A 15263-nucleotide genomic window follows, 5' to 3' on the forward strand; every position below is an offset into this window, starting at 1 on the left:
CCCCGAGTCGGGTCGTGACAGATTCGGACTGTGAAATGTCCGATGAAGATTAATATTTTTCTTATAATAAAGTAAAAAGGTAGGGTCATAAAGACCCCCCCCCCCCCCCCCGGCCCCCGAGGGTGCTTAGGGGTTTGCAACTATGTAAGTAGCCCTTTTTTTTGTTATTAGACTACAATATATTCAATGTCCATTAGTAGAAACACAGCTTGGTCTTTACTCCTTCCAAGGGAACCAAATAGCAATGATGATGAAAGTTCAAATCATAGTAGTTTTTCGAGTGATAACAATGATTTCAAACTAGGTGAATTGAATTCTCACTTTTTTTGTAGAGCGTAATGATGATTTCTGCAGTGTGAAATATTCAGATCCGCGAGAATATTATTGCGGGTTATGCCAAGAATGGTCACATCAGCTTACCGAATCAGAACGTCTTGCTCGTGACTTGGAAAATCTCAGCGCTGCAATCCCAACAAGGTACTTAATAACCATGCCTCGAGTAGGTCCATAAACTTGCGAGTTTTCCGTACAAAGGATTAGAAAAAGAAAATAACAGAATGCTGACAAGACGTTGTAGATTTTACATGCTAAAGTTGGCCGAAGAACAAGCAACATCAACCGGTAGAGAACTAACATCTCCTAAAAAAAGATGCGTGTTAAGAGACCGCCAATATCGTTCTGAGGACGATATTGAGGACTTCTATTCTGATGACGATTAGGGTCTATTTAGGCTCACTGTCTTAGATTATGGGTCATTTAAGTTTCGAACTAAGGCTGTTAATTTGTATTTTTATTTTATGATGAAGTCATCAATTTGAATTACTTTGGCATGTTTTAAATTTGTTTTTATTGTTAAAGTGTATTATTAATTGACAATTTAACAAAGAATAAATTAGTACATAAAGGATGCAGATTACATTATAGGGGAAAAGGTACAACTAGTAAAAAACATAAACCATAGAAATATTAAACTTAATAAAAAACATACATATAAAAAATAAACAACAACAAGATAGCACAAATAATCTTTCACAATTTAAGTTTTTCTTTCAAAGCTATTTTCTCGTGTTGAGAGGCTCTAAGTTTAGCCTTGACCAAAATTCATTTTTTTTTTCGGAACCGGTGAGCAAGACCTCCAAAAGTTCAATTTTTTCTTCGGCTTCCACAAGCTTAAATTGCGAGTCCAACTTATCGTTATCTCTAGAGATACGTGAAGTCACGGTATCTCTATCAAAAAGTAGATTTTTAAACTTCGCTGCCACCGTTTTATCCACATGGATGCTATCTTCCCACTGAAAGTGTTTGCAACCGCCCATATCCTATAAACATTACAAGAATTAGTTTTTTAAAGTAAAATATGTGGATAACGTGAAAAAAAAATACTAAAAAATGTAAAAAAAATTACTTCGGGCACTATACAACGCCAAAAACGGCAACCCGGATTATCTTGGGTCTTTGATGTTTTTAGTTTACAGTAATAACCGCATTCACAAATATCGGGTTGTATAGCAAACTTTGAAGTTTTAAAACTTTGAGACATGCTTTTGGGTGTGCAAAAGTGTGTTGAAAGGGTGAAAATGGAGGAAATGAAAGAGAAGAGTATGCTGAAATGGGAGGTGCTGGTGGATTTTTGTTAGGCCTTTCACGCACAGAATCTGTGCGTGAAGCGTAGTTTGGTTCTTTTTTTTTTTTTAAAGGGTTAGTTTGGTTCCAAAATTTATATTTTGGGTTAAAAAAGTTCCGGGCTCCTTTCTTTAAGAATGTGCCTTTTTAATTTTTATTTTGTATAACATTGATGTGAGATGACAATATTGGAACCTTATGCTCAATGAGTGTTAATATAGCTGGTTTCAAACTTATTTAAAATTGGGGCGTTGTAATTATTGACTTTTGTTAAATAATTTGAGATTCCTAGTAGACGTTTGGACATGCGCTTTCATGTCATGATTTCAAGTCATGAGATGAAATCAGCGTTTGAACATGTGTTTTCATCTCATGATTTATCCCAAATCATTCAAAAGACATGATTTGGGATTTCAAATCGTGATTTTAAAATTTTTAAATGTAAAATTTGACCCATAAGTTTATATTTTGTGAAAAAAGATCCTTAAGTTGGTAGATATTTTTAATAATTACTCCACCAACCATTTACTGACCTTATTAACTTCTACCAACTATTATTTATGTCCGTATCATATGAGAAGATTATATTAAAGAGTAGTTACATTACTATTCAGGTTAAATTTTCCTTTTTATTGAACTAAAGTTTGATCAATTAATGTTATATTTTTTAGAAAGGCTTTCTAGAAGCGTATTAATTTTAGTATGAACTATGACTTGCTCATTTGGTGAGATTGTATAAGAATTAGAAAAGTTTTAATAGTTTTCACAAAATGTGGGGATTTTATGTCTATAAGAAAAAATACAACTTAAGAAATCCAAATTGTATGTCCAAACATGGTTTCAAATCATGTCCAAATGGCTCCTTAATGATAATTCTTTACCTACGTGTGTACTGTTATGGCTGCATTTTAAACTATGCCCTAAGATCCCTTGGTCGTGTCCCATGGCACCCTGACAAGCCTCTCAAGTCTAGTGTCATGGACGGTCCCGTGCTCTTGGCCACACCAAGTGACAAGCGTGCATGTGCCTATGTCGCCCCACTGATAGCTCGTGCTCGCGCCAAGAAGCACCCTATTGGGCAGCGTCGACCTTAACGCGGGCTCGTGCAGCCAAGCCCCACGCACAACATGCAGACCCTATAGCCAAAGACTAAGATGCAACCCCTCCAAGTGCTGCCTATTGGACCGATTTTTCCTTGGTATAAACATGTAACAGACAAGGGCCAAATATACCCCTGTATTATTGGAAAAGGGCCAAATATACCCTTCGTTGTACTTTGGGTCCAAATATACCCCTGCCATTATACTATTGGTTCAAACATACTCTTTCTCCATTGAAGTTATTCAAGGTGTACATCCAATCCTACATGGCACTAACATTTGATGTGGTGGATACCACGTGGCATGCCATCTCACCACCCTTAACCCATCTTACCCCTCCCTTTGTTTGTTCTTCCACAATCACTGCCATCTCTACTGGGTTCCACAACCTAGTTTCCACTACTAACGTCGCCACTACCACCACCATGTTGCTATGGCTACAATGGCAGTGGCGGGACCTAACTAGTACCAACACCGCCACTACCTTGTTGTTGTGGCTGCTGTAGTGATGGCCGTGCCCAAGCAGTAGCACCACCACATTGGACCGGCTGGTTGACCCAATTACTGCCACGACCTGGATTCTGACTAACTGGATGGTTCTGACCCAGCTGGAAATAGTAATGTCTGAATACAAACAAACAACTCTAACTAACTATAGCATTGACAAAATAAAAAATAAAAAATAAATCTAATGACATAATCGAGTTGGTTTTTTCTTCAACTTTTTTACTGTTAACTAAATAATCCAAGAAAAGGGGAAGAAAATTGTTGAAGAATGGAAAAAGACCCTCATCAGTGGTTAATAAGATGTGTGGTCTCCTTATATGTGCTTGGGCAATCCTCCCCTCATAAGCTAGCTTTTGGGGTTGAGTTAGACCCATGATCCATTTCTTTACATGGTATCAGAGCAGGACCCATCTCACCCTATGTGGGGCCCCAAATTAAATTGTCAATGCACTAGATGTCCAATCGTGGGCTTGAGGTGGGATGTTGAAGAATGAAAACAATTCCCTCATCGGTGGTTAATGAGATGGGTGATCTCCTTATATGGACTTGGGGAACCCCTATCTCATTTTTATTCCACTTTTAGAACTATCTTCATAAATTTATAAACGAAATAACTAATTGCAGCTAAAGGTAAAACCTGTAATAAGCTGGGAGTCAATCCAGCGTAGAGCGCAGGGATACCATCTTGCTCAACTATCTTCCGGCTAGTCGTCGGGGTACTCATCTTAGTGGCCCGGACCTGCAACCGAAGCTGTCTCCTCACAACTACAAAAGGATATGTAGCAGCTTCTGCACAAGCACCAACAATTTCCCCATATACCAAAGTTCTAACTGTGCCCAACTCCAGTTGATCCACGACATTTAGCTCTTCACCTTCTTGTTTCATCTTTTCCAGTCTTTTTCTCCCTTCCTGTGAGTGCAAATAAGTTGATTTTAATATATCATAAACTCCATAGAAAACTGCCGCTGAAGGTGCCATGCTAATTACCGATGGTACTGAGCCCTTGTAAAGAAAGAAAAATCCCTCCATCTGAATCATATGCCGGGTTGTACCAATTAAGCCCTCCAAGGCTTCTCCCCTATGTGCAACCATTACTGTCCTAATAGTGTCCATAGATATGCAGAGCACAGTAGCTGTAATTCCTGCAGCTGCACCAGCAATAAACCTTTCAACATTAGTTGCCTCCTCGTTACCAGTTATTTTAGCAGATTATTCCTGTATTTTTCATAAATGTGGAAGTTGACAGTCTTAAATGGAGATGTTCGTAAAATATTCACAAAATTGGCAATACATATCAACAAAACATGGTACAACCTTGATTTGGGTTCGTGTCAATACATGTGGCAATAATATATAGACATTAAAGGAGAGATACTTTCTAGTTGACACTTTGAGGAAAGTTAAAGATTTGGGGATGCTATGACCTTTAGTGTGAGCATCAGCCCCATCGGCCAATTTCATTTAGTGATGAAGACGATCATGATGGCGGCGCTGGTGGTGGGGGGGAATGAATGTAGGATCATTAGTGCCATGTAGGATTGAATGTCCACTTTGGGCAACTTAACGGAGGAAGGATGAACCAATAATAAAATGACAGAGGTATATTTGAACCCAAAGTATAACGAATGGTATATTTGGTCCTTTTCCAATAGTACAGGGGTATATTTGGACCTTTAACATGTAAATAAAGTACTTTTCCTTTTTGTATTTTCATTATGCATTTCTAGCTTATTTATTTCAAGTTTCTAACTTGGGTTTATTTTTCTTAAAGAATATATAGGAGGGATCAAATAGTCAGACTTTCAAGCAAGTAAATGAAATTCTCTGTACTGACGTCTTTCCCCTTCGATATTGTGTTGCCTTTATGTAATAGTTGTTTTCATTAATACAAGCTTCTTTCATTCACTCTCTTTTCAGTTTTCATATTGCTCACTGACATCAGCTTTGTCGTACGACACTGACAGTCTAGTCTAACGTTCGGAGGGAGCTTTTGATTGGCGAATAGTATCAACATGGACGTCGATTGCTTAGACTTACGTCTCCCTTCCAAGACATCTCAGGAAGGCATCGTATAACAATCTATATGTAGCAACCTACAAACTGCCCACAACTGAACTCAAAAGGGGATCCGTTGCAAAACTTATCATAGGCAAATTTCATATCGAAATTTAGGATCCATATAAGGATGAGTTCATGATTCAACTGTTAAGATGTCTTTTAGGTTAAATCTTTAAGTGGACAAAAATGTGAGACCCAAAAGCCTTGAGTTGATTCAGAAGGGTGGGGCCAAAGAAGACAATACATTGACAATTGAGCTTGGTTGGTGACATATTGTATAAGAATCGAGGCCTCTCCTAGTATGTTAGTCAGCAAATTAGCGAGGATGCTAAGTCCCTAAGGGAAGACAATGTAACAACCAATGAACCTCTAGCGATTGAACTCGAATGGGAGTTTGTTGTGAAACTTGGTTAGGCAAATATCACACTGGAATAGAAGTGAAGTTAGGAGCCACATAAAAGTGAGATCATGATTTAAATATTGATTCATATTTTTAGATTAAAGCCCAAGGGGACAAAATTGTAAGGTCCAAAAACCTTAAATTATCCTTTAAAAATGGGTGACAATATATACCAAAGATTTCATTTAGGAATGACAATGGAATGGGACAAGTGAAGCATTCCCCAACCAAAGTCTTATCCCACCACCAATCTACCAAGGTTATTGTTCCTAGCCACCTTTATCATGGAAAAGAGTAACTCAAGATAGGAAAGGAAGGACGAAATGAAAAAAATGATCTCTTACTTTTTAGGGTTTATCTAAAATTCATCAGTAATTATGTTTCAATTTCAAATAAGTTAGGATCGATTGGCTATATGGGTCATCACTTTTCTATTTAAGTTCAACTCATGTTATTATCGTATAATTATATATAATCATAATAATATTAAAAGTTCTCTAGCAAGACTAAATCATATTCCCCGCTAGTAGATATCTATATGGAGCTTTACTTCCATTATATTATATCTTTAGCTAAATCTTCACTGATCTCAAGAAATTGCTAGTCTTTCGAGACAATTCCTTTTATGTAATTTTTGGTATACTGTTTTGGTGTTCCCTATTAACACCTTCGCTCACCATAGTATATCACCTACGGACGAGTATATATGTTTGTCGATGCAAGACACAACCAAACTACTTCAAGTTATATTCTCTCATTTTATCCTCAATGTGTGCTACTTGCACCTTCTGGCGAATGTAGTCATTTTAATCTTATCTAATGGGGGTAGGTCCAAAATAATCTTGTAATATACTTCTAAGCAGCTTAAATTTGTCAAAAGTGACCATTTGGTGCCCATAACATATTTAAGAAACTTTGGTTGTTTAATTTAATAGGAGCTGCAAAAGAAATTAAGGAGAAACACATATGGTGGTGTAATTTTTGTAGTTTATGTTATTTTTATTCTCTAACTCTGTGTTTAATGCAGTTTACACTCTTGTTGTGTGTGTGTATGTTTGATGCATCTTTTCGTGTTGTAGCTTTTGGACTTTTCTAATGTTTCTGGTTAAAAACAGTTCTCAATAATTAGATGTACCTACCAAAACTTATTAAATATTTTATGAAGAAACAAAGTGCCAAACAAAAAAATTCCAAAATTACTCAAAAATATATTTTGAGAGAGTACTACTTTAAACTTACCTCAAATGTAAGGTGACTATTTTTTCATTTTCTAGAAAGAAAGCAATAAATCTTTGGTTCTTAAAAGGTCATCCAACACTTATTAAAAAAAAATCGAAGAGCTAGCGCCTACGAACATTTTCTTCTGTAGTCAAGCTAACATCTTCTGGACCAACTTACAATTTATACTTGAGAATGAACACTAAAGAAGTTAATATTTTAGAAGTCAAATTAATGTGGTCATAGATGAATACAGCTTCAAAAAAAGCTAATTAATGTTTGTTAGAGTTAAGGAACCAATTTTATTTTATCCTATACCTCTTGAACTAATAATCAACATCCATCTCAAAATTTTGATATCTTTTATGGTTTAGAATACCAATTAGTGCAAAACAAATAAAATGTCATTTGAAACAAAAGACTCATACACATCAGAGAAATTAAACAGAAATGAATGGAGAAGACTGCAAAGACGCTCCTATGTTGACTATTCTGTTTGGCCAAGATTCTTGAAAGTAAAAAATACTTCACTTTTTTTTTCTTCAAAAAAAAGCGTTCATTTTAGAGAAATGAGATATTTCATTAAACCATGAGGGGAAAAAAATTGTGTAGTAGCAGAATTTATTTTCAAAAGCTAAAAAAAAAAAGAGATAATATCTCAGATGGTCACTCAAACTATGGGTAGTTCACTCAACTTTGTTTTTTAACCAGAAAATCACTCAACTATTGATGTTTCACTTAAAAAGTCTCTCAACTTTGTTTTCTAACCACAAAGTCACTCAACTATTAGTGTTTCACCTACAAAGTTACTCAATTTTGTTTACTAACCATAAAGTCACTCAACTATTGATGTTTCACCTACAAAGTCACTCAACCTATTTAAGTGATTATTTTAATTACATTTTACTGATTTTTATTTAAACCCAAAACTGTGAGAATTAAAAGCACCTATATTAATCATTATATTGACCCGCCCAGTGACTTTGTAGGTGAAACACCATAAGTTGAGTGGCTTTCTGGTTAAAAAATAAAGCTGAGTGACTTTCTAAGTGGAACACCCATAATAGAGTGACTTTCTGGTTAGAAAATAAATTGAGTGACTTTCTGAGTGAAATACCATAGTTGAGTGATTTTCTGGTTAGAAAACAAAATTGTGTGACTTTCTGAGTGAAACATTCCTAATTGAGTGATCATCTGAGATATTTTCTCCTAAAAAAGGTAGTTTCTACCCTAGAAACACTTTTTAAAAACTTGACAAATCACAAATTACTATTCTAATATCGACAAAAGTATTTTTTTTCAAATTCATTAACAAAAACGAGGTGTTTCTCTCCAAAAATAACTTTCGAAAGACAAAAAAATACTTTAAAAACGAAGCAAATTTTATAATATCGATCAAATAAGCTATAATTCATTATCACCTCAATCTTGTATAAGAGAAAATAGAAGTCTGGAGTTGAGTCTCATGTTCATATTCTTCTAAACAAAAGTATGTGCTTAGTCACAAAAAAGAGTATAATCTCTGTTTACCCAAAAAACGGTTCAGTTGAATTTGTGTTCGTGGTCAAGGACACGTGGGTCAAAGTGACCAATAAGCATATGCGATAAGTGAATACAATTGAAATAAACGAAATGAAATGCACTTGAAGTAACTCTAGTCTGAGCCTTGATATGGCTTAATACTTGTGAGTTTAGCCAAGCTTGTAAATGTAACCTTGAAAACCTTAGAACAAAATGAAAAAAAGAAGTATGGGATGTGGCAGATGTATGCTTTATATTATGTATTTCTCTCTTGAATCTCGTGTCCTTACAATGGCAATCACAATCCTATTTATTCTAAGAGCTAGGGGCACACATTCCAAGTATTGTGCCCTTGCTCATAATGAGCATTAATTACATAATAATAATAATAATAATAATAATAATAATAATAATAATAATAATAATAATAATAAGCAATAAACAGGACCATTAAGCCTAATAACACCATACGGGTAACGCTAAGCCCAAGTTGTAATAGTGATCCGTTGAGCTCTCTTCCGGAGCTATTCCAACGGCCTTCTGGGGTATAGCGATGCCTCTGGTACAATGAGGCCACCTTCGATGAAACTATGTGCTGACGCAACCTTGACTTATCCCTTTTGTCACGTGTCTTAATGGCATTGGTCAACTGTGTTACACGAATTTAGCCCAATACAGATTCGAACAGTCGTGATCGGGAAGTGGAAGAGGTTCAAACTTGGTATAGTTGCGCGGGAATCGAAGACGTTCAATCACCTTAATTGACACGCCAATCACTAGAAACGTCACTAGTCATGGAAGGCGGCATCGATTGACTTTTCGCAATGACCAGTGACGCCTCGTTTCAAGTGGATTCTAACATCTCCTTAACCTATATAAAATCAAATCCATTCCCAAATTCATCTCATTCGTCTGAATTATTTCCTTCCTTTCACGCACTAGCCTTGCTTTATAAAATTTACAAACTTTTCCCCAAGAAAACACACTCAATTTCCACCATGGCACTAACGTTGCACAGTCTTATGCATTCACTTCCTTCATTATCTCATTCTTCTGAGAGTTATCCTTCCAAAAGGCAAGGGAAAGCTCCCGAGACTTCTATCACCAAGGAAATCGACTTGGGGTCCCTTGATGCAGATATCCTGCCCCTTGACAATGCATACCTGGGAGACTTCCGAATTGACACCCGCCACAAATCAGTAGGTGAGATCAGTTCGTTAGTAACCAATGAAAACCTCCCTCAGGTATATGCAGATTGCAACTGGGGACCTGAAATTGTGGCCCCCCAGTTGGCACTGAAGGCAGGATGACACACCATGTGAAGGGTACTCCATGGTCCACACTTATCCTTCAACTATCGGTTTCTCGCTACCAATCCCTCATTTGAGCGAGAACTTCTGCCGCAGATTCCAAGTTAGCTTAAACCAACTTGCCTCTCAATAATAGAGGACTATCTATTGTATACAGAACCTTGCTGACGGTGCTGGGCCAACTTGCCCCTCAATTATGGAGAATTTTTTATTGCATACAGAACCTTGTTGACCGCACTGGTCTCGCCTTTACAATCGACCATTTGATGAAGCTTTATTCCTACATTTATTTCGAGGCATAATAGTCCATATGTTCCCCCGAGGCTCCGCAGGCTAATATCCAATGCCAAGGATGACTTCGATCGGGGCTGGTGTGACCGATTCATTATGATCTGAACGGATATTCTCCACCGTGCTTCCCCAGAACCCCTCCGGAAGCCTGGAACAACACTCGTAAGTCTGAGTCCTCCCTGTTTTTCGTCCGTACTTTTCATAGGTGTCGTCGTATAACTTGCCTCTATTTTACAGCCCCCCTGTAGCGCCCAGCTTCGTGCAGGGAATGTTTGATTGGGTGATGGACCTATTGCGTGCTACTTCGAGGTTAGTCAGGACTTGAAAAGCCTAACTGCCGGATGGTTGAAAGGAAAGAACCATGGTAAGATTATGAACCCCACGCTAAAAATCTTTCGCGTGTGCTTCCTCTCATTTCCTTATGAACTTCCTTTAATTTCGTATAAGTATCCCCACAAGACTGTTGTCTACCCAAAAAATCCCCTCGAGTGAAATTTCTTTCTCCAACATCATGACCACCGCCACTCGAAACTCAGGCGGGCTGAAGCGCAAGGTTTGTAGCCCCTCACAACCTATCGAGACTTCAGTCGAATAAATAGGTTCCCACATGAGGACCCGGCATCGCTTTATTGAGGCATGGAGGGAAGTACAGGCCATCTGCGATATAGTCAATGTTGATGATGAGGATAATAATACCCTGCCCTTGGGGGGAGGGGGGCTGGTCCTGACCCCTTAATAACACACCTCGACACTAATGAATCCGGGGAAAGCTCCACTCAGCCTTCATCCCTCGGTCAAAACTTGAAAACATTGCTGGCCCAGCTTACTAACCAAATCCTTATAATTCATGCCATCACCACTGTCATCATAGCCGAAGCGGGTAAGATGCCTGCAAAAAATTTAATGGCCGAGAAGAACCGCCAACTGAGTCGTGAGGTAGAGATGCTCTGGATAAGGTGTCGCGAGTCGAAGTCCTTAAAACATTCCCTGCAGCTAAGTTATGATGAGGTAAAACAAAAGTTAGATGAGAGAGAGGGGTCCCTTCGGGCTAAGAGCTCCAATCATCAAAACCTTCAGGTAAGGATCCGCCGCTGGGAAAGTGACCTAGAGATCGCTAGGGACAACTAAGATGCTCAGAGGCTTCCCGAGCCCAGCTCCGAACTCGATGGAAAGGGCTACAACGGCGTCGAGTTATCGAAGAGCACAAGGTCAGCTTGTTTCGTGACCTTGCAATTTTGAAGTCTCGTAGGACGCCTTCCAGGAAGATTTGGACAAGAAACTGGATCTCTCCAAGGCCTTATTAGATGCTGATATGGAATTTATGGCCGCTGAATCTGCAATGGAAAACTTCCGATCATTTGAGTATAGCAGCTTCGACAGCGAGGACCTGGGGACCCTTTCTCATAACAAAGGCGATCCGGCCCCCTCTTAATTTTACACCTTATCAATTTCTCAAGTCTGCGTGCCCATGTTTAATCTTTTGTCGTGAACAAATATTTTGAAAGTTTTATTTTGGAACAGGCCTTCACGAAGTCGAGCCTACCAGCCTTCTTCGTGGGCCTTTACCTTTTTCTTGCTTTCGGGTTTTACAAGCCCGGAGAGATTTTAAATAATGCACTATTTTTGTGCCTTTGATGACTTTCTTTTTACTTAGCTCCTGTATTTATTTAACTCTTCGAATAAGACTTAATAACCCTTGTTTCAAAGGATAAGAAGACTGAACCTGTGAATTTAAAGTCTCGGAGTTTTGGTCCAAAAGGTTTTAACCTTGCGATCTCAGAATACCAGTCGTTTAGTTTTTCTTTTGTTACATCCCGTATTTTTCTCTTAGGTGAAATATTTTAGTAGAAAGTTTGATAGATATGATTTTATAAAGTTATTAAAATTACTACTTCTAGATATGCTCTAAATTATAAACCTTATATGAGGAAGTTTATAAATGTGATTTTTCCTTTATTGTAAAGATAGAGATTATTTTCTCATAAGAAAATAAATTATATTTTTACCGTTTTAAAAATTTATGGTACAAAAATTTGTACTCCTTATATGAGATTGGAAAATTAGACAAGATATACTCTTCTAGATATCTCCATATTTACGTGTAAATTGTTATAAAATATTTTTTATAATACATTAGAGTAAGGTTGAAGTCTTTCTATTTGACAATATTACTTATGATATTGTGTCATTTTTCTAAGATCATTATTACCATGGAACGTCTTCCAACATAAAGTGGTGGCAAAGAGATAAGCTATACTTTCTATTAAGACACGTGGGACACCATTTCTTTACATAGAAATAATCACCACCGTATCCAGCATATGTTTATATTTGTTGCATTCCTTTTGTGCTAGGATATAAATATATATATACACATCTGATATATTAATTCTTAAACATTAAGGTTCTCTAGATATCTAGCACCACCGTATGTTGCTATATATGTTTATTAGTTGTGTAGAACCATAGCATCCAAGAAGATTAGCATTTCCATGTATAGCTAATAAAAGGGCACTAGCCATGGTATTTTCAAGCCACTGATTCAACGTGAAAATGGGGAATTTGGCCTAGGGAGAGAGTTGCTCCAAGACCATGTATAACTATCCTCTTCCGTCGACTTTATGCTTATAACATCGGTTTCCTCCGGATCCTAGCAAATCAGAGAATTTTTTTCAAAGAGAAGGTGGAAGAAAAGTATTTCTTGGCATATAAGGTAAGAAATCCTCTCTCCTAGACGTATTTGATTTATTCAAGTCGTATCTAGATTGCTAGATGAAAGAAATACAAAAATTATGCTGGAAATCGGATAAATTATTATTGTTACCATGTGGACTGTTTGGTGGTTGTTATAAATTGTTTGGTGTACTGGAATATCGGGGAATTGGCTGTAGTTGTTGTTGTTATTATATTATGGATATACGAAAATAAAGAAGTGTGTACAAACATTGGCATCCGGATGTATATTGGGTTGTTTTGGAAGTAAAGTAAGAATGAATTTAATTCTAGTTTGATATGAAATTGTTGATATTATTGTTGTTGGTATTTTTATTGATGTTTGGCTAAGTTGGAATTTCGAGAATTGTTAAGTTTACAGGGGAAATGCTGCCCGATTTTCTCTAGAATTTACAACGCGTTCTTATAATCGATTAACTAATGTTAATACAAATTCTCCCGTGAAGGTAACGGCGTGACATTGGGGGAGGGCAAGTGAAGGATAACATAGCTAAACGACAAAGGTATGTGAGGCTAGTCCTTTCTTTCTAATGGCATGAATCCTATAGCATAAGTTCTTTTCCTCTTCATGAGTTCCTATTTTCCGGAAAGCTAGAAGCCTAAGTCCATAAATGTCTATATAAGATAAGAGATATGATATGATGGTGCCATATTGATAGTGATGTTATTTATTGCTTACACTCACCTTATGTTCTAATTCCTTCAAGGTGAGGCAGAATGTCAATAATTGCTCCATAATGAAATCGGGGATCACGACCTTACGCCACCCCGACAGAGTATAGTTGATCTTGAGTCTTATGCATGTACTATGATAAGCATATTATGATAAGAATATTATTACAAGTATTTTTTTATGAGCATGTCATGATCACATTACACCGCGCCTAGTTGGCCGGGCAGTCACCGCCAAGGCGGGCAGCTATACGGATACACCATGACCTTTTGGCATGGGCAGACACCACTAGTGGGCGGCATGAGATGGTACCCCGGACGCGGGCTAATGTTATTGATTATTACACCGTTCCGATATGGACGGGCAGCTTGCATATTATGCATATATGAAATTATGATGAGCATGAATAAGACAGCATGCATTACTTCTTTCATAATTGTCACTCAGATTCAGATGTTTCATATTGATGTTCACATTATATTAACACTGTTTTTCTTTATTATTTATGCCTCTCATACTCAGTACAATGTTTGTACTGACGTCCGTTTTCTTTGGACGCTGTGTTCATGCCCACAGGTAGACAGGAAGGTGAGCTTGGTCCAGACCCTTAGTAGCTGTCAACTGATTGAGAGCACTCCATTGTCCGGAGGTGCTTATGGTTCTTCTTTTGGTATATATGCATATTTTGGGCATGACGGAGTGTTGTTCCGTCTATATGTTTAGTATGTCAGTAGAGGCTCGTAGATACGCAGTGTGGGTCAGATGGTCTGGCAAGATGTTATTATTATGTATATGTTATTTTGATGGCCGAGAGGCAAATGTATATAAGTATTTATGTTTTTATATAAAATATGATTTTCCTACAATTCCTGTATAAAATTGGTAAAAGAGCATTAAATGAGTAAGATGAGTATTAGAGCGAGTGGTGCTCGGTGGCTAGCCCCGGGTACCCGTCGTGGCCCCTAGCTGGGTCGTGACATCTTTTATCCTTCAAAACTGCCAGTCAGTCCCCTACGAGTTTTATACTCGACATTTTCGATCATCATGCTGGAAAAGTTTTCATTCGATTGCTATTATATCTGAACTTAACCTTTTTTTTTTTTTTTAGAAGAGGTTTTAGTAATATAAGAGAGAACCCTTATTTTCGGTGTTTTAGAAAAAGACGTCTCCAATTCGTTTTGGCACATATTTTCGGTATGCCATACATTTCATCAGTTTAATGTACTTGCTTTCCATGGCAAAGATTTTTCATAAGAAGCAAAATTTTATTGATTCCATTTACTTTTACATGAGTTACAAAACAAAAGCACGGCTGCCATCTAGTGTGGTCAGTCCAATTACATGTATTAATTTCTTTGTCCGGGCATTCCTCGGTTCTGGCTGTAGTCTCAGAAGTTTTGACTTTTTGCTTTTTGCTCCTAGCCAAGTCTTATAGCTTCACACAAGTGTATATATACCGCCCCCCTCAGCGTTTGGGAGTAAAAAATGAAGTTCCAAGCACTATGTAATACCTCCGGGAAATGTTTAAACAACTATACAGCGCTGCCTCATTAAAAACCTTATCGAAAAAACCTGATTGGGACAAAAACTATCTCTCCGGTCAGGCCTAATACCTTTTAAGAAAGCTAATGCTCCAACTGCTTTGGATCTTGTTTCGTTCTCCATCTTTCAGTTGGTACGACCCTTTTCGACAATGCCGATTATTTTATAGGGGCCTTCCTAATTTGGCCCAAGCTTTCTAGGGCTGGCATCTTGAGTATTGTGTGTAACCTTCTAAAGTACTAAGTCTCTGACTTTAAAGTACCGGAGGTTAGCTCAATGATTGTAG

The 15263-nt window shown here is 37.5% G+C and overlaps 1 long non-coding RNA gene and 1 pseudogene across 1 annotated transcript; one reads left to right on the top strand and one right to left on the bottom strand.

The window, feature by feature from the left end:
- Window positions 1-3798: 3798 nt before the first annotated feature.
- On the bottom strand, window positions 3799-4692 carry LOC132612765 (probable mitochondrial adenine nucleotide transporter BTL3; annotated as a pseudogene).
- A 7629-nt stretch (window positions 4693-12321) lies between these two features.
- Window positions 12322-14728, top strand: LOC132615285 (uncharacterized). Its single transcript, XR_009572633.1, has 3 exons — window positions 12322-12742; window positions 13209-13265; window positions 14012-14728. It is a non-coding gene; the product is annotated as an uncharacterized LOC132615285 (long non-coding RNA).
- The last annotated feature ends 535 nt before the right edge of the window (window positions 14729-15263 follow it).

The sequence above is a fragment of the Lycium barbarum genome, chromosome 10, assembly GCF_019175385.1.
Source record: "Lycium barbarum isolate Lr01 chromosome 10, ASM1917538v2, whole genome shotgun sequence".
Taxonomy (NCBI): Eukaryota; Viridiplantae; Streptophyta; class Magnoliopsida; order Solanales; family Solanaceae; genus Lycium; species Lycium barbarum.